The following is a 22,074-nucleotide window of genomic DNA, read 5'->3' on the forward strand; positions in this document are numbered from 1 at the left end:
CACAGGAGAGTCTATAGTAGTAGTGGTACACAGGACAGTCTACAGTAGTAGTGGTACACAGGAGAGTATATAGCAGTAGTGGTACACAGGAGAGTCTATAGTAGTAGTGGTACACATTAGAGTCTATAGTAGTAGTGGTGTAGGAGAGTCTATAGTAGTAGTAGTACACAGGAGAGTCTATAGCAGAAGTGGTACACAGGAGAGTCTATATTAGTGGTGGTGTAGGAGAGTCTATAGTAGTAGTGGTACACAGTAGAGTCTATAGTAGGGGTACACAGAAGAGTCTATAGTGGTCGTGGTACACAGGATAGTCTATAGTAGTAGTGGTACACAGGAGAGTCTATATTAGTAGTGGTGTAGGAGAGTCTATAGGAGTAGTGGTACACAGGATAGTCTATAGTAGTAGTGGTACATAGGAGCGTTTATAGTAGTAGTGGTACACAGGATAGTCTATATTAGTGGTGGTGTAGGAGAGTCTATAGTAGTAGTGGTACACAGGAGAGTCTATAGTAGTAGTGGTGTAGGAGAGTCTATAGTAGTAGTGCTACACAGGGGAGTCTATAGTAGTAGTGGTAAACAGGAGAGTCTATAGTAGTAGTGGTGTAGGAGAGTCTATAGTAGAAGTGGTGTCGGAGAGTCTATAGTAGGAGTGGTGTAGGAGAGTCTATAGTAGTAGTGGTACACAGGAGAGTCTATAGTAGTAGTGGAATACTGGAGAGTCTATAGTAGTAGTGTTACACAGGAGAGTCTATAGTAGTAGTGGTACACATTAGAGTCTATAGTAGTAGTGGTGTAGGAGAGTCTATAGTAGTAGTAGTAGTACACAGGAGAGGCTATTGTAGTGGTGGTACACAGGAGAGTCTATAGTAGTAGTGGTGTAGTAGAGTCTATAGTAGTAGTGGTACACAGGAGAGTCTATAGTAGTAGTGGTGTAGGAGAGTCTATAGTAGTAGTAGTACACAGGAGAGGCATTTGTAGTGGTGGTACACAGGAGAGTCTATAGTGGTAGTGGTGTAGGAGAGTCTATAGTCGTAGTGCTACACAGGAGAGTCTATAGTAGTAGTGGTAAACAGGAGAGTCTATAGTAGTAGTGGTGTAGTAGAGTCTATAGTAGTAGTGGTACACAGGAGAGTCTATAGTAGTAGTGGTACACATTAGAGTCTATAGTAGTATTGGTGTAGGAGAGTCTATAGTAGTAGTAGTACACAGGAGAGGCTATAGTATTAGTGGTACACAGGAGAGTCTATAGTAGTGGTGGTACACAGGAGAGTCTATAGTAGTAGTGGTACACAGGAGAGTCTAAAGTAGTAGTGGTACACAGGAGAGTCTATAGTAGTGGTACACAGAAGAGTCTATATTGGTCGTGGTACACAGGAGAGTCTATAGCAGAAGTGGTACACAGGAGAGTCTATATTAGTGGTGGTGTAGGAGAGACTATAGTAGTAGTGGTACACAGGAGAGTCTATAGTAGGGGTACACAGAAGAGTCTATAGTGGTCGTGGTACACAGGATAGTCTATAGTAGTAGTGGTACACAGGAGAGTCTATATTAGTAGTGGTGTAGGAGAGTCTATAGGAGTAGTGGTACACAGGATAGTCTATAGTAGTAGTGGTTCATAGGAGAGTTTATAGTAGTAGTGGTACACAGGATAGTCTATATTAGTGGTGGTGTAGGAGAGTCTATAGTAGTAGTGGTACACAGGAGAGTCTATAGTAGTAGTGGTGTAGGAGAGTCTATAGTAGTAGTGCTACACAGGAGAGTCTATAGTAGTAGTGGTAAACAGGAGAGTCTATAGTAGTAGTGGTGTAGGAGAGTCTATAGTAGAAGTGGTGTCGGAGAGTCTATAGTAGGAGTGGTGTAGGAGAGTCTATAGTAGTAGTGGTACACAGGAGAGTCTATAGTAGTAGTGGAATACTGGAGAGTCTATAGTAGTAGTGTTACACAGGAGAGTCTATAGTAGTAGTGGTATACATTAGAGTCTATAGTAGTAGTGGTGTAGGAGAGTCTATAGTAGTAGTAGTACACAGGAGAGGCTATTGTAGTGGTGGTACACAGGAGAGTCTATAGTAGTAGTGGTGTAGTAGAGTCTATAGTAGTAGTGGTACACAGGAGAGTCTATAGTAGTAGTGGTGTAGGAGAGTCTATAGTAGTAGTAGTACACAGGAGAGGCATTTGTAGTGGTGGTACACAGGAGAGTCTATAGTGGTAGTGGTGTAGGAGAGTCTATAGTAGTAGTGCTACACAGGAGAGTCTATAGTAGTAGTGGTAAACAGGAGAGTCTATAGTAGTAGTGGTGTAGTAGAGTCTATAGTAGTAGTGGTACACAGGAGAGTCTATAGTAGTAGTGGTACACATTAGAATCTATAGTAGTATTGGTGTAGGAGAGTCTATAGTAGTAGTAGAACACAGGAGAGGCTATAGTATTAGTGGTACACAGGAGAGTCTATAGTAGTGGTGGTACACAGGAGAGTCTATAGTAGTAGTGGTACACAGGAGAGTCTAAAGTAGTAGTGGTACACAGGAGAGTCTATAGTACTGGTACACAGAAGAGTCTATAGTGGTCGTGGTACACAGGAGAGTCTATAGCAGAAGTGGTACACAGGAGAGTCTATATTAGTGGTGGTGTAGGAGAGACTATAGTAGTAGTGGTACACAGGAGAGTCTATAGTAGGGGTACACAGGATAGTCTATAGTAGTAGTGGTACACAGGAGAGTCTATATTAGTAGTGGTGTAGGAGAGTCTATAGGAGTAGTGGTACACAGGATAGTCTATAGTAGTAGTGGTACATAGGAGAGTTTATAGTAGTAGTGGTACACAGGATAGTCTATATTAGTGGTGGTGTAGGAGAGTCTATAGTAGTAGTGGTACACAGGAGAGTCTATAGTAGTAGTGGTGTAGGAGAGTCTATAGTAGTAGTGCTACACAGGGGAGTCTATAGTAGTAGTGGTAAACAGGAGAGTCTATAGTAGTAGTGGTGTAGGAGAGTCTATAGTAGAAGTGGTGTCGGAGAGTCTATAGTAGGAGTGGTGTAGGAGAGTCTATAGTAGTAGTGGTACACAGGAGAGTCTATAGTAGTAGTGGAATACTGGAGAGTATATAGTAGTAGTGTTACACAGGAGAGTCTATAGCAGTAGTGGTACACGGGAGAGTCTATAGTAGTAGTGGTACACATTAGAGTCTATAGTAGTAGTGGTGTAGGAGAGTCTATAGTAGTAGTAGTACACAGGAGAGGCTATTGTAGTGGTGGTACACAGGAGAGTCTATAGTAGTAGTGGTGTAGTAGAGTCTATAGTAGTAGTGGTACACAGGAGAGTCTATAGTAGTAGTGGTGTAGGAGAGTCTATAGTAGTAGTAGTACACAGGAGAGGCATTTGTAGTGGTAGTACACAGGAGAGTCTATAGTGGTAGTGGTGTAGGAGAGTCTATAGTAGTAGTGCTACACAGGAGAGTCTATAGTAGTAGTGGTAAACAGGAGAGTCTATAGTAGTAGTGGTGTAGGAGAGTCTATAGTAGAAGTGATGTCGGAGAGTCTATAGTAGTAGTGGTGTAGGAGACTCTATAGTAGTAGTGGTACACAGGAGAGTCTATAGTAGAAGTGGAATACTGGAGAGTCTATAGTAGTATTGGTACACATGAGAGTCTATAGTAGTAGTGGTACACAGGAGAGTCTATAGTAGTAGTGGTACACAGGACAGTCTACAGTAATAGTGGTGTAGGAGAGTCTATAGTAGTAGTAGTACACAGGAGAGGCTATTGTAGTGGTGGTACACAGGAGAGTCTATAGTAGTAGTGGTGTAGGAGAGTCTATAGTAGAAGTGGTGTCGGAGAGTCTATAGTAGTAGTGGTGTAGGAGAGTCTATAGTAGTAGTGGTACACAGGAGAGTCTATAGTAGTAGTGGAATACTGGAGAGTCTATAGTAGTAGTGTTACACAGGAGAGTCTATAGCAGTAGTGGTACACGGGAGAGTCTATAGTAGTAGTGGTACACATTAGAGTCTATAGTAGTAGTGGTGTAGGAGAGGCTATAGAGTAGTAGTACACAGGAGAGGCTATTGTAGTGGTGGTACACAGGAGAGTTTATAGTAGTAGCGGTGTAGTAGAGGCTATAGTAGTAGTGGTACACAGGAGAGTCTATAGTAGTAGTGGTGTAGGAGAGTCTATAGTAGTAGAAGTACACAGGAGAGGCTATTGTAGTGGTAGTACACAGGAGAGTCTATAGTAGTAGTGGTTTAGTAGAGTCTATAGTAGTAGTGGTACACAGAAGAGTCTATAGTAGTAGTGGTACACATTAGAGTATTTAAAAGTAGTGGTCTAGGAAAGTCTATAGTAGTAGTGGTGGAGGAGAGTCTATAGTAGTAGTGGTACACATTAGAGTCTATAGTAGTATTGGTGTAGGAGAGTCTATAGTAGTAGTAGTAGTACACAGAAGAGGCTATAGTAGTAGTGGTACACAGGAGAGTCTATAGTAGTGGTGGTACACAGGAGAGTCTATAGTAGTAGTGGTACACAGGATAGTCTAAAGTATTAGTGGTACACAGGGAAGTCTATAGTAGTAGTGGTGTAGGATAGTCTATAGTAGTAGTGGTACACAGGAGAGTCTATAGTAGTGGTACACAGAAGAGTCTATAGTGGTCGTGGTACACAGGATAGTCTATAGTAGTAGTGGTACACAGGAGAGTCTATATTAGTAGTGGTGTAGGAGAGTCTATAGTAGTAGTGGTACACAGGATAGTCTATTGTTGTAGTGGTACATAGGAGAGTTTATAGTAGTAGTGGTACACAGGATAGTCTATATTAGTGGTGGTGTAGGAGAGTCTATAGTAGTAGTGGTACACAGGAGAGTCTATAGTAGTAGTGGGTCACAGGAGAGTCTATAGTACTAGTGGTACACAGGAGAGTCTATAGTATTAGTGGTGTAGGAGAGTCTATAGTAGTGGTGCTGTAGTAGAGTGTATAGTAGTAGTGGTACACAGGAGAGTCTATAGTAGTAGTGGTACACAGGAGAGTCTATAGTAGTAGTGGTACACATTAGAGTCTATAGTAGTATTGGTGTAGGAGAGTCTATAGTAGTAGTAGTACACAGGAGAGGCTATTGTAGTGGTGGTACACAGGAGAGTCTATAGTAGTAGTGGTGTAGTAGAGTCTAAATTAGTAGTGGTACACAGGAGAGTCTATAGTAGTAGTGGTGTAGGAGAGTCTATAGTAGTAGTGGTACACAGGAGAGTCTATAGTAGTAGTGGTGTAGGAGAGTCTATAGTAGTAGTAGTACACAGGAGAGGCATTTGTAGTGGTAGTACACAGGAGAGTCTATAGTGGTAGTGGTGTAGGAGAGTCTATAGTAGTAGTGCTACACAGGAGAGTCTATAGTAGTAGTGGTAAACAGGAGAGTCTATAGTAGTAGTGGTGTAGGAGAGTCTATAGTAGAAGTGATGTCGGAGAGTCTATAGTAGTAGTGGTGTAGGAGACTCTATAGTAGTAGTGGTACACAGGAGAGTCTATAGTAGAAGTGGAATACTGGAGAGTCTATAGTAGTATTGGTACACATGAGAGTCTATAGTAGTAGTGGTACACAGGAGAGTCTATAGTAGTAGTGGTACACAGGACAGTCTACAGTAATAGTGGTGTAGGAGAGTCTATAGTAGTAGTAGTACACAGGAGAGGCTATTGTAGTGGTGGTACACAGGAGAGTCTATAGTAGTAGTGGTGTAGGAGAGTCTATAGTAGAAGTGGTGTCGGAGAGTCTATAGTAGTAGTGGTGTAGGAGAGTCTATAGTAGTAGTGGTACACAGGAGAGTCTATAGTAGTAGTGGAATACTGGAGAGTCTATAGTAGTAGTGTTACACAGGAGAGTCTATAGCAGTAGTGGTACACGGGAGAGTCTATAGTAGTAGTGGTACACATTAGAGTCTATAGTAGTAGTGGTGTAGGAGAGGCTATAGAGTAGTAGTACACAGGAGAGGCTATTGTAGTGGTGGTACACAGGAGAGTTTATAGTAGTAGTGGTGTAGTAGAGGCTATAGTAGTAGTGGTACACAGGAGAGTCTATAGTAGTAGTGGTGTAGGAGAGTCTATAGTAGTAGAAGTACACAGGAGAGGCTATTGTAGTGGTAGTACACAGGAGAGTCTATAGTAGTAGTGGTGTAGTAGAGTCTATAGTAGTAGTGGTACACAGGAGAGTCTATAGTAGTAGTGGTACACATTAGAGTATTTAAAAGTAGTGGTCTAGGAAAGTCTATAGTAGTAGTGGTGGAGGAGAGTCTATAGTAGTAGTGGTACACATTAGAGTCTATAGTAGTATTGGTGTAGGAGAGTCTATAGTAGTAGTAGTAGTACACAGGAGAGGCTATAGTAGTAGTGGTACACAGGAGAGTCTATAGTAGTGGTGGTACACAGGAGAGTCTATAGTAGTAGTGGTACACAGGATAGTCTAAAGTATTAGTGGTACACAGGGAAGTCTATAGTAGTAGTGGTGTAGGATAGTCTATAGTAGTAGTGGTACACAGGAGAGTCTATAGTAGTGGTACACAGAAGAGTCTATAGTGGTCGTGGTACACAGGATAGTCTATAGTAGTAGTGGTACACAGGAGAGTCTATATTAGTAGTGGTGTAGGAGAGTCTATAGTAGTAGTGGTACACAGGATAGTCTATAGTTGTAGTGGTACATAGGAGAGTTTATAGTAGTAGTGGTACACAGGATAGTCTATATTAGTGGTGGTGTAGGAGAGTCTATAGTAGTAGTGGTACACAGGAGAGTCTATAGTAGTAGTGGGTCACAGGAGAGTCTATAGTACTAGTGGTACACAGGAGAGTCTATAGTATTAGTGGTGTAGGAGAGTCTATAGTAGTGGTGCTGTAGTAGAGTGTATAGTAGTAGTGGTACACAGGAGAGTCTATAGTAGTAGTGGTACACAGGAGAGTCTATAGTAGTAGTGGTACACATTAGAGTCTATAGTAGTATTGGTGTACGAGAGTCTATAGTAGTAGTAGTACACAGGAGAGGCTATTGTAGTGGTGGTACACAGGAGAGTCTATAGTAGTAGTGGTGTAGTAGAGTCTAAATTAGTAGTGGTACACAGGAGAGTCTATAGTAGTAGTGGTGTAGGAGAGTCTATAGTAGTAGTGCTACACAGGTGAGTCTATAGTAGTAGTGGTACACAGGAGAGTCTATAGTAGTAGTGGTGTAGGAGAGTCTATAGTAGAAGTGGTGTCGGAGAGTCTGTAGTAGTGGTGTAGGAGAGTGTATAGTAGTAGTGGTACACAGGAGAGTCTATAGTAGTAGTGGTACACAGGAGAGTCTATAGTAGTAGTGGTACACAGGATAGTCTATAGTAGTAGTGGTACATAGGAGAGTTTATAGTAGTAGTGGTACACAGGATAGTCTATATTAGTGGTGGTGTAGGAGTGTCTATAGTAGTAGTGGTACACAGGAGAGTCTATAGTAGTAGTGGGTCACAGGAGAGTCTATAGTAGTAGTGGTACACAGGAGAGTCTATAGTATTAGTGGTGTAGGAGAGTCTATAGTAGTGGTGGTGTAGGAGAGTGTATAGTAGTAGTGGTACACAGGAGAGTCTATAGTAGTAGTGGTACACAGGAGAGTCTATAGTAGTAGTGGTACACATTAGAGTCTATAGTAGTAGTGGTGTAGGAGAGTCTATAGGAGTAGTAGTACACAGGAGAGGCTATAGTAGTAGTGGTACACAGGAGAGTCTATAGTAGTAGTGGTACACAGGAGAGTCTATAGTAGTAGTGGTACACAGGATAGTCTATAGTAGTAGTGGTACATAGGAGAGTTTATAGTAGTAGTGGTACACAGGATAGTCTATATTAGTGGTGGTGTAGGAGAGTCTATAGTAGTAGTGGTACACAGGAGAGTCTATAGTAGTAGTGGGTCACAGGAGAGTCTATAGTAGTAGTGGTACACAGGAGAGTCTATAGTATTAGTGGTGTAGGAGAGTCTATAGTAGTGGTGGTGTAGGAGAGTGTATAGTAGTAGTGGTACACAGGAGAGTCTATAGTAGTAGTGGTACACAGGAGAGTCTATAGTAGTAGTGGTACACAGTATAGTCTATAGTAGTAGTGGTACACAGGAGAGTCTATATTAGTAATGGTGTAGGAGAGTCTATAGTAGTAGTGGTACACAGGATAGTCTATAGTAGTAGTGGTACATAGGAGAGTTTATAGTAGTAGTGGTACACAGGATAGTCCATATTAATGGTGGTGTAGGAGAGTCTATAGTAGTAGTGGTACACAGGAGAGTCTTTAGTAGTAGTGGGTCACAGGAGAGTCTATAGTAGTAGTGGTACACAGGAGAGTCTATAGTATTAGTGGTGTAGGAGAGTCTATAGTAGTGGTGGTGTAGGAGAGTCTATAGTAGTAGTGGTACACAGGAGAGTCTATAGTAGTAGTGGTACACAGGAGAGTCTATAGTAGTAGTGGTACACATTAGAGTCTATAGTAGTAGTGGTGTAGGAGAGTCTATAGTAGTAGTCGTACACAGGAGAGGCTATTGTAGTGGTGGTACACAGGAGAGTCTATAGTAGTAGTGGTGTAGTAGAGTCTATAGTAGTAGTGGTACACAGGATAGTCTATAGTAGTAGTGGTGTAGGATAGTCTATAGTATTAGTGCTACACAGGAGAGTCTATAGTAGTAGTGGTACACAGGAGAGTCTATAGTAGTAGTGGTGTAGGAGAGTCTATAGTAGAAGTGGTATCGGAGAGTCTATAGTAGTAGTGGTGTAGGAGAGTGTATAGTAGTAGTTGTACACAGGAGAGTCTATAGTAGTAGTGGTGTAGTAGAGTCTATAGTAGTAGTGGTACACAAGAGAGTCTATAGTAGTGGTGGTACACAGGAGAGTCTATAGTAGTAGTGGTACACAGGAGAGTCTATATTAGTGGTGGTGTAGGAGAGTCTATAGTAGTAGTGGTACACAGGAGAGTCTATAGTAGGGGTACACAGAAGAGTCTATAGTGGTCATGGTACACAGAATAGTCTATAGTAATAGTGGTACACAGGAGAGTCTATATTAGTAGTGGTGTAGGAGAGTCTATAGTAGTAGTGGTATACAGGATAGTCTATAGTAGTAGTTGTACATAGGAGAGTTTATAGTAGTAGTGGTACACAGGAGAGTCTATAGTAGTAGTGGTGTAGGAGAGTCTACAGTAGTAGTGCTACACAGGAGAGTCTATAGTAGTAGTGGTAAACAGGAGAGTCTATAGTAGTAGTGGTGTAGGAGAGTCTATAGTAGAAGTGGTGTCGGAGAGTCTATAGTAGTAGTGGTGTAGGAGAGTCTATAGTAGTAGTGGTACACAGGAGAGTCTATGGTAGTAGTGGAATACTGGAGAGTCTATAGTAGTAGTGTTACACAGGAGAGTCTATAGCAGTAGTGGTACACGGGAGAGTCTATAGTAGTAGTGGTACACATTAGAGTCTATAGTAGTAGTGGTGTTGGAGAGTCTATAGTAGTAGCAGTACACAGGAGAGGCTATTGTAGTGGTGGTACACAGGAGAGTCCATAGTAGTAGTGGTGTAGTAGAGTCTATAGTAGTAGTGGTACACAGGAGAGTCTATAGTAGTAGTGGTGTAGGAGAGTCTATAGTAGTAGTGGTGTAGTAGAGTCTATATTAGTAGTGGTACACATTAGAGTCTTTAGAAGTAGTGGTCTAGGAGAGTCTATAGTAGTAGTGAAGGAGGAGAGTCTATAGTAGTAGTGGTACAAATTAGAGTCTATAGTAGTATTGGTGTAGGAGAGTCTATAGTAGTAGTAGTACACAGGAGAGGCTATAGTAGTAGTGGTACACAGGAGAGTCTATAGTAGTGGTGGTACACAGGAGAGTCTATAGTAGTAGTGGTACACAGGAGAGTCTAAAGTAGTAGTGGTACACAGTATAGTCTATAGTAGTAGTGGTACACAGGAGAGTCTATATTAGTAATGGTGTAGGAGAGTCTATAGTAGTAGTGGTACACAGGATAGTCTATAGTAGTAGTGGTACATAGGAGAGTTTATAGTAGTAGTGGTACACAGGATAGTCCATATTAATGGTGGTGTAGGAGAGTCTATAGTAGTAGTGGTACACAGGAGAGTCTTTAGTAGTAGTGGGTCACAGGAGAGTCTATAGTAGTAGTGGTACACAGGAGAGTCTATAGTATTAGTGGTGTAGGAGAGTCTATAGTAGTGGTGGTGTAGGAGAGTCTATAGTAGTAGTGGTACACAGGAGAGTCTATAGTAGTAGTGGTACACAGGAGAGTCTATAGTAGTAGTGGTACACATTAGAGTCTATAGTAGTAGTGGTGTAGGAGAGTCTATAGTAGTAGTCGTACACAGGAGAGGCTATTGTAGTGGTGGTACACAGGAGAGTCTATAGTAGTAGTGGTGTAGTAGAGTCTATAGTAGTAGTGGTACACAGGATAGTCTATAGTAGTAGTGGTGTAGGATAGTCTATAGTATTAGTGCTACACAGGAGAGTCTATAGTAGTAGTGGTACACAGGAGAGTCTATAGTAGTAGTGGTGTAGGAGAGTCTATAGTAGAAGTGGTATCGGAGAGTCTATAGTAGTAGTGGTGTAGGAGAGTGTATAGTAGTAGTTGTACACAGGAGAGTCTATAGTAGTAGTGGTGTAGTAGAGTCTATAGTAGTAGTGGTACACAAGAGAGTCTATAGTAGTGGTGGTACACAGGAGAGTCTATAGTAGTAGTGGTACACAGGAGAGTCTATATTAGTGGTGGTGTAGGAGAGTCTATAGTAGTAGTGGTACACAGGAGAGTCTATAGTAGGGGTACACAGAAGAGTCTATAGTGGTCATGGTACACAGAATAGTCTATAGTAATAGTGGTACACAGGAGAGTCTATATTAGTAGTGGTGTAGGAGAGTCTATAGTAGTAGTGGTATACAGGATAGTCTATAGTAGTAGTGGTACATAGGAGAGTTTATAGTAGTAGTGGTACACAGGATAGTCTATATTAGTCGTGGTGTAGGAGAGTCTGTAGTAGTAGTGGTACACAGGAGAGTCTATAGTAGTAGTGGTGTAGGAGAGTCTACAGTAGTAGTGCTACACAGGAGAGTCTATAGTAGTAGTGGTAAACAGGAGAGTCTATAGTAGTAGTGGTGTAGGAGAGTCTATAGTAGAAGTGGTGTCGGAGAGTCTATAGTAGTAGTGGTGTAGGAGAGTCTATAGTAGTAGTGGTACACAGGAGAGTCTATGGTAGTAGTGGAATACTGGAGAGTCTATAGTAGTAGTGTTACACAGGAGAGTCTATAGCAGTAGTGGTACACGGGAGAGTCTATAGTAGTAGTGGTACACATTAGAGTCTATAGTAGTAGTGGTGTTGGAGAGTCTATAGTAGTAGCAGTACACAGGAGAGGCTATTGTAGTGGTGGTACACAGGAGAGTCCATAGTAGTAGTGGTGTAGTAGAGTCTATAGTAGTAGTGGTACACAGGAGAGTCTATAGTAGTAGTGGTGTAGGAGAGTCTATAGTAGTAGTGGTGTAGTAGAGTCTATATTAGTAGTGGTACACATTAGAGTCTTTAGAAGTAGTGGTCTAGGAGAGTCTATAGTAGTAGTGATGGAGGAGAGTCTATAGTAGTAGTGGTACAAATTAGAGTCTATAGTAGTATTGGTGTAGGAGAGTCTATAGTAGTAGTAGTACACAGGAGAGGCTATAGTAGTAGTGGTACACAGGAGAGTCTATAGTAGTGGTGGTACACAGGAGAGTCTATAGTAGTAGTGGTACACAGGAGAGTCTAAAGTAGTAGTGGTACACAGTATAGTCTATAGTAGTAGTGGTACACAGGAGAGTCTATATTAGTAATGGTGTAGGAGAGTCTATAGTAGTAGTGGTACACAGGATAGTCTATAGTAGTAGTGGTACATAGGAGAGTTTATAGTAGTAGTGGTACACAGGATAGTCCATATTAATGGTGGTGTAGGAGAGTCTATAGTAGTAGTGGTACACAGGAGAGTCTTTAGTAGTAGTGGGTCACAGGAGAGTCTATAGTAGTAGTGGTACACAGGAGAGTCTATAGTATTAGTGGTGTAGGAGAGTCTATAGTAGTGGTGGTGTAGGAGAGTCTATAGTAGTAGTGGTACACAGGAGAGTCTATAGTAGTAGTGGTACACAGGAGAGTCTATAGTAGTAGTGGTACACATTAGAGTCTATAGTAGTAGTGGTGTAGGAGAGTCTATAGTAGTAGTCGTACACAGGAGAGGCTATTGTAGTGGTGGTACACAGGAGAGTCTATAGTAGTAGTGGTGTAGTAGAGTCTATAGTAGTAGTGGTACACAGGAGAGTCTATAGTAGTAGTGGTGTAGGAGAGTCTATTTTAGTAGTGCTACACAGGAGAGTCTATAGTAGTAGTGGTACACAGGAGAGTCTATAGTAGTAGTGGTGTAGGAGAGTCTATAGTAGAAGTGGTATCGGAGAGTCTATAGTAGTAGTGGTGTAGGAGAGTGTATAGTAGTAGTGGTACACAGGAGAGTCTATAGTAGTAGTGGTGTAGTAGAGTCTATAGTAGTAGTGGTACACAGGAGAGTCTATAGTAGTGGTGGTACACAGGAGAGTCTATAGTAGTAGTGGTACACAGGAGAGTCTATATTAGTGGTGGTGTAGGAGAGTCTATAGTAGTAGTGGTACACAGGAGAGTCTATAGTAGGGTTACACAGAAGAGTCTATAGTGGTCATGGTACACAGGATAGTCTATAGTAGTAGTGGTACACAGGAGAGTCTATATTAGTAGTGGTGTAGGAGAGTCTATAGTAGTAGTGGTATACAGGATAGTCTATAGTAGTAGTGGTACATAGGAGAGTTTATAGTAGTAGTGGTACACAGGATAGTCTATATTAGTCGTGGTGTAGGAGAGTCTATAGTAGTAGTGGTACACAGGAGAGTCTATAGTAGTAGTGGTGTAGGAGAGTCTACAGTAGTAGTGCTACACAGGAGAGTCTATAGTAGTAGTGGTAAACAGGAGAGTCTATAGTAGTAGTGGTGTAGGAGAGTCTATAGTAGACGTGGTGTCGGAGAGTCTATAGTAGTAGTGGTGTAGGAGAGTCTATAGTAGTAGTGGTACACAGGAGAGTCTATGGTAGTAGTGGAATACTGGAGAGTCTATAGTAGTAGTGTTACACAGGAGAGTCTATAGCAGTAGTGGTACACGGGAGAGTCTATAGTAGTAGTGGTACACATTAGAGTCTATAGTAGTAGTGGTGTTGGAGAGTCTATAGTAGTAGCAGTACACAGGAGAGGCTATTGTAGTGGTGGTACAAAGGAGAGTCCATAGTAGTAGTGGTGTAGTAGAGTCTATAGTAGTAGTGTTACACAGGAGAGTCTATAGTAGTAGTGGTGTAGGAGAGTCTATAGTAGTAGTAGTACACACGAGACGCTATTGTAGTGGTGGTACACAGGAGAGTCTATAGTAGTAGTGGTGTAGTAGAGTCTATAGTAGTAGTGGTACACAGGAGAGTCTATAGTAGTAGTGGTACACATTAAAGTCTTTAGAAGTAGTGGTCTAGGAGAGTCTATAGTAGTAGTGGTGGAGGAGAGTCTATAGTAGTAGTGGTACACATTAGAGTCTATGGTAGTATTGGTGTAGGAGAGTCTATAGTAGTAGTAGTACACAGGAGAGGCTATAGTAGTAGTGGTACACAGGAGAGTCTATAGTAGTGGTGGTACACAGGAGAGTCTATAGTAGTGGTGGTACACAGGAGAGTCTAAAGTAGTAGTGGTACACAGGAAAGTCTATAGTAGTAGTGGTGTAGGATAGTCTATAGTAGTAGTGGTACACAGGAGAGTCTATACTAGTGGTACACAGAAAAGTCTATAGTGGTCGTGGTACACAGGATAGTCTATAGTAGTAGTGGTGCACAGGAGAGTCTATATTAGTAGTGGTGTAGGAGAGTCTTTAGTAGTAGTGGTACACAGGATAGTCTATAGTAGTAATGGTACATAGGATAGTTTATAGTAGTAGTGGTACACAGGATAGTCTATATTAGTGGTGGTGTAGGAGAGTCTATAGTAGTACTGGTACACAGGAGAGTCTATAGTAGTAGTGGGTCACAGGAGAGTCTATAGTAGTAGTGGTACACAGGAGAGTCTATAGTATTAGTGGTGTAGAAGAGTCTATAGTAGTGGTGGTGTAGGAGAGTCTATAGAAGTAGTGGTACACAGGAGAGTCTATAGTAGTAGTGGTACAAAGGAGAGTCTATAGTAGTAGTGGTACACATTAGAGTCTATAGTAGTAGTGGTGTAGGAGAGTCTATAGTAGTAGTACACAGGAGAGGCTATTGTAGTGGTGGTACACAGGAGAGTCTATAGTAGTAGTGGTGTAGTAGAGTCTATAGTAGTAGTGGTACACAGGAGAGTCTATAGTAGTAGTGGTGTAGGAGAGTCTATAGTAGTAGTGCTACACAGGAGAGTCTATAGTAGTAGTGGTACACAGGAGAGTCTATAGTAGTAGTGGTACACAGGAGAGTCTATAGTAGTAGTGGTGTAGGAGAGTCTATAGTAGAAGTGGTGTCAGAGAGTCTATAGTAGTAGTGGTGTAGGAGAGTGTATAGTAGTAGTGGTACACAGGAGAGTCTATAGTAGTAGTGGTACACAGGGGAGTCTATAGTAGTAGTGGTACACAGGACAGTCTACAGTAGTAGTTGTACACAGGAGAGTATATAGCAGTAGTGGTACACAGGAGAGTCTATAGTAGTAGTGGTACACATTAGAGTCTATAGTAGTAGTGGTGTAGGAGAGTCTATAGTAGAAGTAGTAGTACACAGTAGAGGCTATTGTAGTGATGGTACACAGGAGAGTCTATAGTAGTAGTGGTACACAGGAGAGTCTAAAGTAGTAGTGGTACACAGGAAAGTCTATAGTAGTAGTGGTGTACGAGAGTCTATAGTAGTAGTGGTGTAGTAGAGTCTATAGTAGTAGTGGTACACAGGAGAGTCTATAGTAGTAGTGGTGTAGGAGAGTCTATAGTAGTAGTAGTACACAGGAGAGGCTATTGTAGTGGTGGTACACAGGAGAGTCTATAGTAGTAGTGGTGTAGTAGAGTCTATAGTAGTAGTAGTACACAGGAGAGTCTATAGTAGTAGTGGTACACAGGAGAGTCTATAGTAGTAGTGGTACACATTAGAGTCTTTAGAAGTAGTGGTCTAGGAGAGTCTATAGTAGTAGTGGTGTAGGAGAGTCTATAGTAGTAGTGGTACACAGGAGAGTCTATAGTAGTGGTGGTACACAGGAGAGTCTATAGTAGTAGTGGTACACAGGAGAGTCTATATTAGTGGTGGTGTAGGAGAGTCTATAGTAGTAGTGGTACACAGGAGAGTCTATAGTAGGGTTACACAGAAGAGTCTATAGTGGTCATGGTACACAGGATAGTCTATAGTAGTAGTGGTACACAGGAGAGTCTATATTAGTAGTGGTGTAGGAGAGTCTATAGTAGTAGTGGTATACAGGATAGTCTATAGTAGTAGTGGTACATAGGAGAGTTTATAGTAGTAGTGGTACACAGGATAGTCTATATTAGTCGTGGTGTAGGAGAGTCTATAGTAGTAGTGGTACACAGGAGAGTCTATAGTAGTAGTGGTGTAGGAGAGTCTACAGTAGTAGTGCTACACAGGAGAGTCTATAGTAGTAGTGGTAAACAGGAGAGTCTATAGTAGTAGTGGTGTAGGAGAGTCTATAGTAGACGTGGTGTCGGAGAGTCTATAGTAGTAGTGGTGTAGGAGAGTCTATAGTAGTAGTGGTACACAGGAGAGTCTATGGTAGTAGTGGAATACTGGAGAGTCTATAGTAGTAGTGTTACACAGGAGAGTCTATAGCAGTAGTGGTACACGGGAGAGTCTATAGTAGTAGTGGTACACATTAGAGTCTATAGTAGTAGTGGTGTTGGAGAGTCTATAGTAGTAGCAGTACACAGGAGAGGCTATTGTAGTGGTGGTACAAAGGAGAGTCCATAGTAGTAGTGGTGTAGTAGAGTCTATAGTAGTAGTGTTACACAGGAGAGTCTATAGTAGTAGTGGTGTAGGAGAGTCTATAGTAGTAGTAGTACACACGAGACGCTATTGTAGTGGTGGTACACAGGAGAGTCTATAGTAGTAGTGGTGTAGTAGAGTCTATAGTAGTAGTGGTACACAGGAGAGTCTATAGTAGTAGTGGTACACATTAAAGTCTTTAGAAGTAGTGGTCTAGGAGAGTCTATAGTAGTAGTGGTGGAGGAGAGTCTATAGTAGTAGTGGTACACATTAGAGTCTATGGTAGTATTGGTGTAGGAGAGTCTATAGTAGTAGTAGTACACAGGAGAGGCTATAGTAGTAGTGGTACACAGGAGAGTCTATAGTAGTGGTGGTACACAGGAGAGTCTATAGTAGTGGTGGTACACAGGAGAGTCTAAAGTAGTAGTGGTACACAGGAAAGTCTATAGTAGTAGTGGTGTAGGATAGTCTATAGTAGTAGTGGTACACAGGAGAGTCTATACTAGTGGTACACAGAAAAGTCTATAGTGGTCGTGGTACACAGGATAGTCTATAGTAGTAGTGGTGCACAGGAGAGTCTATATTAGTAGTGGTGTAGGAGAGTCTTTAGTAGTAGTGGTACACAGGATAGTCTATAGTAGTAATGGTACATAGGATAGTTTATAGTAGTAGTGGTACACAGGATAGTCTATATTAGTGGTGGTGTAGGAGAGTCTATAGTAGTACTGGTACACAGGAGAGTCTATAGTAGTAGTGGGTCACAGGAGAGTCTATAGTAGTAGTGGTACACAGGAGAGTCTATAGTATTAGTGGTGTAGAAGAGTCTATAGTAGTGGTGGTGTAGGAGAGTCTATAGAAGTAGTGGTACACAGGAGAGTCTATAGTAGTAGTGGTACAAAGGAGAGTCTATAGTAGTAGTGGTACACATTAGAGTCTATAGTAGTAGTGGTGTAGGAGAGTCTATAGTAGTAGTAGTACACAGGAGAGGCTATTGTAGTGGTGGTACACAGGAGAGTCTATAGTAGTAGTGGTGTAGTAGAGTCTATAGTAGTAGTGGTACACAGGAGAGTCTATAGTAGTAGTGGTGTAGGAGAGTCTATAGTAGTAGTGCTACACAGGAGAGTCTATAGTAGTAGTGGTACACAGGAGAGTCTATAGTAGTAGTGGTACACAGGAGAGTCTATAGTAGTAGTGGTGTAGGAGAGTCTATAGTAGAAGTGGTGTCAGAGAGTCTATAGTAGTAGTGGTGTAGGAGAGTGTATAGTAGTAGTGGTACACAGGAGAGTCTATAGTAGTAGTGGTACACAGGGGAGTCTATAGTAGTAGTGGTACACAGGACAGTCTACAGTAGTAGTTGTACACAGGAGAGTATATAGCAGTAGTGGTACACAGGAGAGTCTATAGTAGTAGTGGTACACATTAGAGTCTATAGTAGTAGTGGTGTAGGAGAGTCTATAGTAGAAGTAGTAGTACACAGTAGAGGCTATTGTAGTGATGGTACACAGGAGAGTCTATAGTAGTAGTGGTACACAGGAGAGTCTAAAGTAGTAGTGGTACACAGGAAAGTCTATAGTAGTAGTGGTGTACGAGAGTCTATAGTAGTAGTGGTGTAGTAGAGTCTATAGTAGTAGTGGTACACAGGAGAGTCTATAGTAGTAGTGGTGTAGGAGAGTCTATAGTAGTAGTAGTACACAGGAGAGGCTATTGTAGTGGTGGTACACAGGAGAGTCTATAGTAGTAGTGGTGTAGTAGAGTCTATAGTAGTAGTAGTACACAGGAGAGTCTATAGTAGTAGTGGTACACAGGAGAGTCTATAGTAGTAGTGGTACACATTAGAGTCTTTAGAAGTAGTGGTCTAGGAGAGTCTATAGTAGTAGTGGTGTAGGAGAGTCTATAGTAGTAGTGGTACACAGGAGAGTCTATAGTAGTGTAGTGTTGTAAGGACGAGCAGACTTCTTAGGAGGCACACTCTGTTTATTGTATTATTTCCTTATACAACGTTTAACACACACACAGGGATATTCGGTCCCCTCACCCGATGCCCTAGGGAGGTACAGCCTCCGGACCTGGCGGGACTCACACGTCTACCGCTATCCTAGTCCTCCGGCTAGGACCTAGGGGAGGCTATCTGACCCACCGCTGGCCCGGTGGGTCCTGACCACTGGGTATGCCGAGCCTTAGCCCTTAGAAGGGCTGAGAGGCTGGTCCAGGGTCCTAGCTGGCTTCAGCCCAGTCTTCTGTCTTCGTGCAGGGAGAGAACTCCACGAGGTCCGTTGGGTCACCCGTCTTATACCCCTTCGTGGCCAGGCAGAACCAATCACACATTCCCACGTGGAACTGTCTGATTGGTTCGCACCAAACCCTGGCCACGATCCGTTTCACCTCGACTGACCCCAACCGTTGTACCCAGGGGTAATGCTGCACCGCCCTGGTGGCAACGCGGGTTACGCAACAGCGCGTAGTTAACACCTCTACATCACCCCCTCCTTCGGAAGCTCCAGCCGTCCCGGCTGCAACAATGGGAAACTCCGAAATTACCAATGGTAGAAGAATTGTGAGTGTGCCTCACGAACAACAAGAACAATTAAACCCCTATAAATACCCCCCTTAACAACATAACGTATGTACAAGGCACTAGACATGCCAAAAAAAACATTATAACAACCGGCGAGATTTCGCGCGCGTGCGTTTCGCGGGGCCATCGTAGGGGATGGCAGGCTTTGTCGGCGGCACAAGGGAAGGAGGAGGATGAGCCAGAGCATCCGGTGGGCCTTTAGGCATCTCCACGGGGACACCTGCTGCTCCACGGTCCATTGAGGCCGAACGTGGCCTGCATGGAGCCGTCACTCCCGCGTCATCTGCAGGAGGAATGACACGCCTGCACTGTGGGTTAGGCACCAACGGGGCAACATCCGGCTCGTCGGACGCGTCGCACACTCGGCCCCCATGTCGTGTGTGTTGTGGAGGGACGCGTGGCGTGACGAAGGGTTTTAACCGAGAGGGGTGAACGCACCAGCGACGCCGTCCCCAGCTAATTTTAACACATTGGGGACGCAGGACTTCCACTACCTCAACCGGGCCTCGCCATGGTCTGAGGAGTTTGGCCGACGTGGACACCGGCACCTGGGGGCAGTGGAGCCATGCCCTGTCTCCCGGTGCCCACCGATGCGTGTACGACCGAGGGTCCCGCAGTCGCAAATTCGCCCGTTGGCGGGAAGCCGAATTTTCAATGGCGGCCTCCCGTGCCTCGGCCAACTTACGGAGGTTGAATCGCAAGTGGTCAACGAGCTTTGACTTTTGCGGTGGCTGTTCGATTTCCAGCCGAACGTCGGCGGGAGGAAAGGCATCCCTGCCGTACATTAGAAAGAACGGGGAAAATCCCGTCGCCGCGTGAGGTGCCATACGGTATGCGGCGAGGACCCCCGGAACCTGCAAGTCCCAATCGAGGTGGGATTCATCGACCTGATGGCATAACATAGCGGTGAGAGTTCTATGAAGGCGCTCCACCATGCCGTCGGTCTGGGGATGGTAGGGCGAAGTGCGCACTTTCTTAGTGCCCAACAGGCGGCACACATCAGTCAGCAAGGCTCCTGAAAAATTTCTTCCCTGATCGGTCAGCAACCGTTCTGGTGCGCCCTTGTCCAGGACGTAGCCTTGAACAAAGGCGTCCACAACGGCCGCCGCCGACTGGTTGGGGAGGGCCCAGGCCATAGGCCACCGTGTAAAATACTCTACCCCAACCAGAAGGTATTTATTACCCCGTGGCGTAGTAGGAACAGGGCCCAAAATATCGAGAGCCACCAACTCATTTATACGAGAGACCGAAATGGGTTGCAGGGGTGGACATGCCGGTTTAGCCGGCGGTTTACGTTGCGCACAATGGGTGCATCCCAGCAAAATGTCAGTGACGTCGCGCAGCATGCCCGGCCAGAAAAATTGCAACCGCAACAACCCAATGGTCTTATGAACACCCAGGTGCAATAAACGCTCATGCGCCGCCCATACGGCCTTGCATCGCAAGGCGGATGGCACGACGATTTTATGTTGACACGAGTCAGCATCCCAATGCATCAACAAGCCACGCTTCATGACAAATGAATTAAATTTGCCCTGTCTTGGAACCGCATTATTCGCGTGGCGACGCAACCTCAATAATGACATGTCCTCGCCCTGGTGCCGACCCCATTCGGCCAAAGTTAGCCCCAGCAAATCGTCACTGGCCATTGGATCTGCATGATCCAACATCGGCGCTGAGGCGGCGGGAAGTGCGGCTGACACCGTTGTGAGAGGCGCGACCTGCGCAGGCAGTGGCGGCTTACAACGGCCCGAGCCCAAAAAACACGCACATTTTTGAGCCGGCGGAAGGCGAGACAACGCATCGGCATTCGTGTGTTGTGCACCCCTACGGTAAGTGACATTGAAATCGTAGTCCTGAAGGACTTCGAGCCACCGAGAAAGCTGCCCGGACGGTTGGTCAACCCGCAGAGCGTACTGTAAAGCCGAATGATCAGATCGCACGGTAAAATGCTGACCATACAGGTACGGCCTGTATTGCTGAATAAAAAAAACAATGGCCAGCAGCTCACGTCTGGTCACACAGTATCTTTGTTCAGCAAGAGACAAGACTCTGCTACCATAGGCAACAACCCTTTCAATGCCATCAACTTTTTGGGACAGAACACCCCCAATCCCCGTATTGCTAGCGTCGGTGTCCAACACGAATGGCACAGAAAAATCGGGGTACGCAAGGGACGGTGCCGTCACGAGCACGTTCCGCAAGGAGTCGAACGCAGCCTGTTCTGCGTCCCCCCAATGAAACGCCACCCCTTTTGACGTAAGGGCGTGGAGCGGCTTGGCAATCGTCGCGAAGCCAGCAACAAACCGCCGGTAGTACGACGCAAAACCAATAAAACTACGAACATCGCCCGCAGATGTAGGGGTCAGCCAATGTTGAACACATTTGGTTTTTTCAGGGTCGGTAGAGATACCCGAGCGGCTAACTATGTGGCCCAGATAGCGCACAGACTCACGCAGAAGGTGACACTTCTGCGGCTTGAATTTCAAGTTAGCGGCCCGCATTTTCAAGAAGACAGCACGCAACCGTTCGATGTGTTCGCCGAACGTGCGGCTAAAGACGATGACGTCGTCAAGATAAATGAGATGAGTCCCACTGGAGCCCAGCGAGGACCAGCTCCATGAGCCTCTGGAACGTCGCTGGGGCCGAGTGGAGACCCATGGGCAATCTATTAAACTCGAAAAGGCCCTGTGGTGTCCGAAAAGCAGTCTTAGGTTTTGACAATTCGTCGAGGGGGAGTTGCCAAAACCCCGACAGAAGGTCCAAGGTGGAGAAATAGTGCGCCCCTGCGAGGGCATCCAATGACTCGTCCATACGAGGGAGAGTGTAGGCGTCCGCTACCGAGATTTTATTTAGGCGCCGAAAATCAATGCAAAAACGGAGACTGCCATCATGCTTTTTGACCAGCACTATTGGAGCACCCCAGGGACTAGTGGAGGGAGAAATTATATCGGCCTTCAGCATGTCATCCACAGCCGATTTAACATGCTGTTTCTCCGCCGGGCTAAACCGAAACGGGTTTTGTCGAATCGGGGCAGCGTCACCAGTATCAATGTGGTAACGCAGCAGCTTGGTGCAGCCAATATCAAATTTAGATTTACTGAAGACATCGGAAAATTCTCGCAGAAGAGCGCGCAATTTAAATCGCTGCGAATGAGACAGATCACCCGTGTCTTTGCAGAGCGCGTCCAACCATCTCTCATCCGATTCGGAAGGAGGTAGGACCTGCGGCGTGGCATGCACGTGTCCCGCGACTCCGGTCCCCAACGGCACCGGGGTCGCGTGAGCCAGCACAGTTCCTTGCGGAATGACGGTTGTGGACAATCCGACATTCAAAACCTGCAAGAACGGCTCCCTGTCAGCTGCTACGAGGGTCTGTGCAGCCACCAAATCTAACCCCTTAGCAGCTGCGTTTGAAGGCCCCAGCAAAATGCCATGTGCCGAGGCCTCCGGGGCTAGCGGTTTTTTAAGTTGCAAGGGCACGAGCATTTGTGTCCCTGGCGGAATGCGGACTGTGCTCGCAACAAACGCCTGC

This window comes from Petromyzon marinus, chromosome 7, assembly GCF_048934315.1.
Source record: "Petromyzon marinus isolate PM22_M1 ecotype Great Lakes invasive population chromosome 7, UKy_Petmar_22M1.pri1.0, whole genome shotgun sequence".
NCBI lineage: Eukaryota > Metazoa > Chordata > Hyperoartia > Petromyzontiformes > Petromyzontidae > Petromyzon > Petromyzon marinus.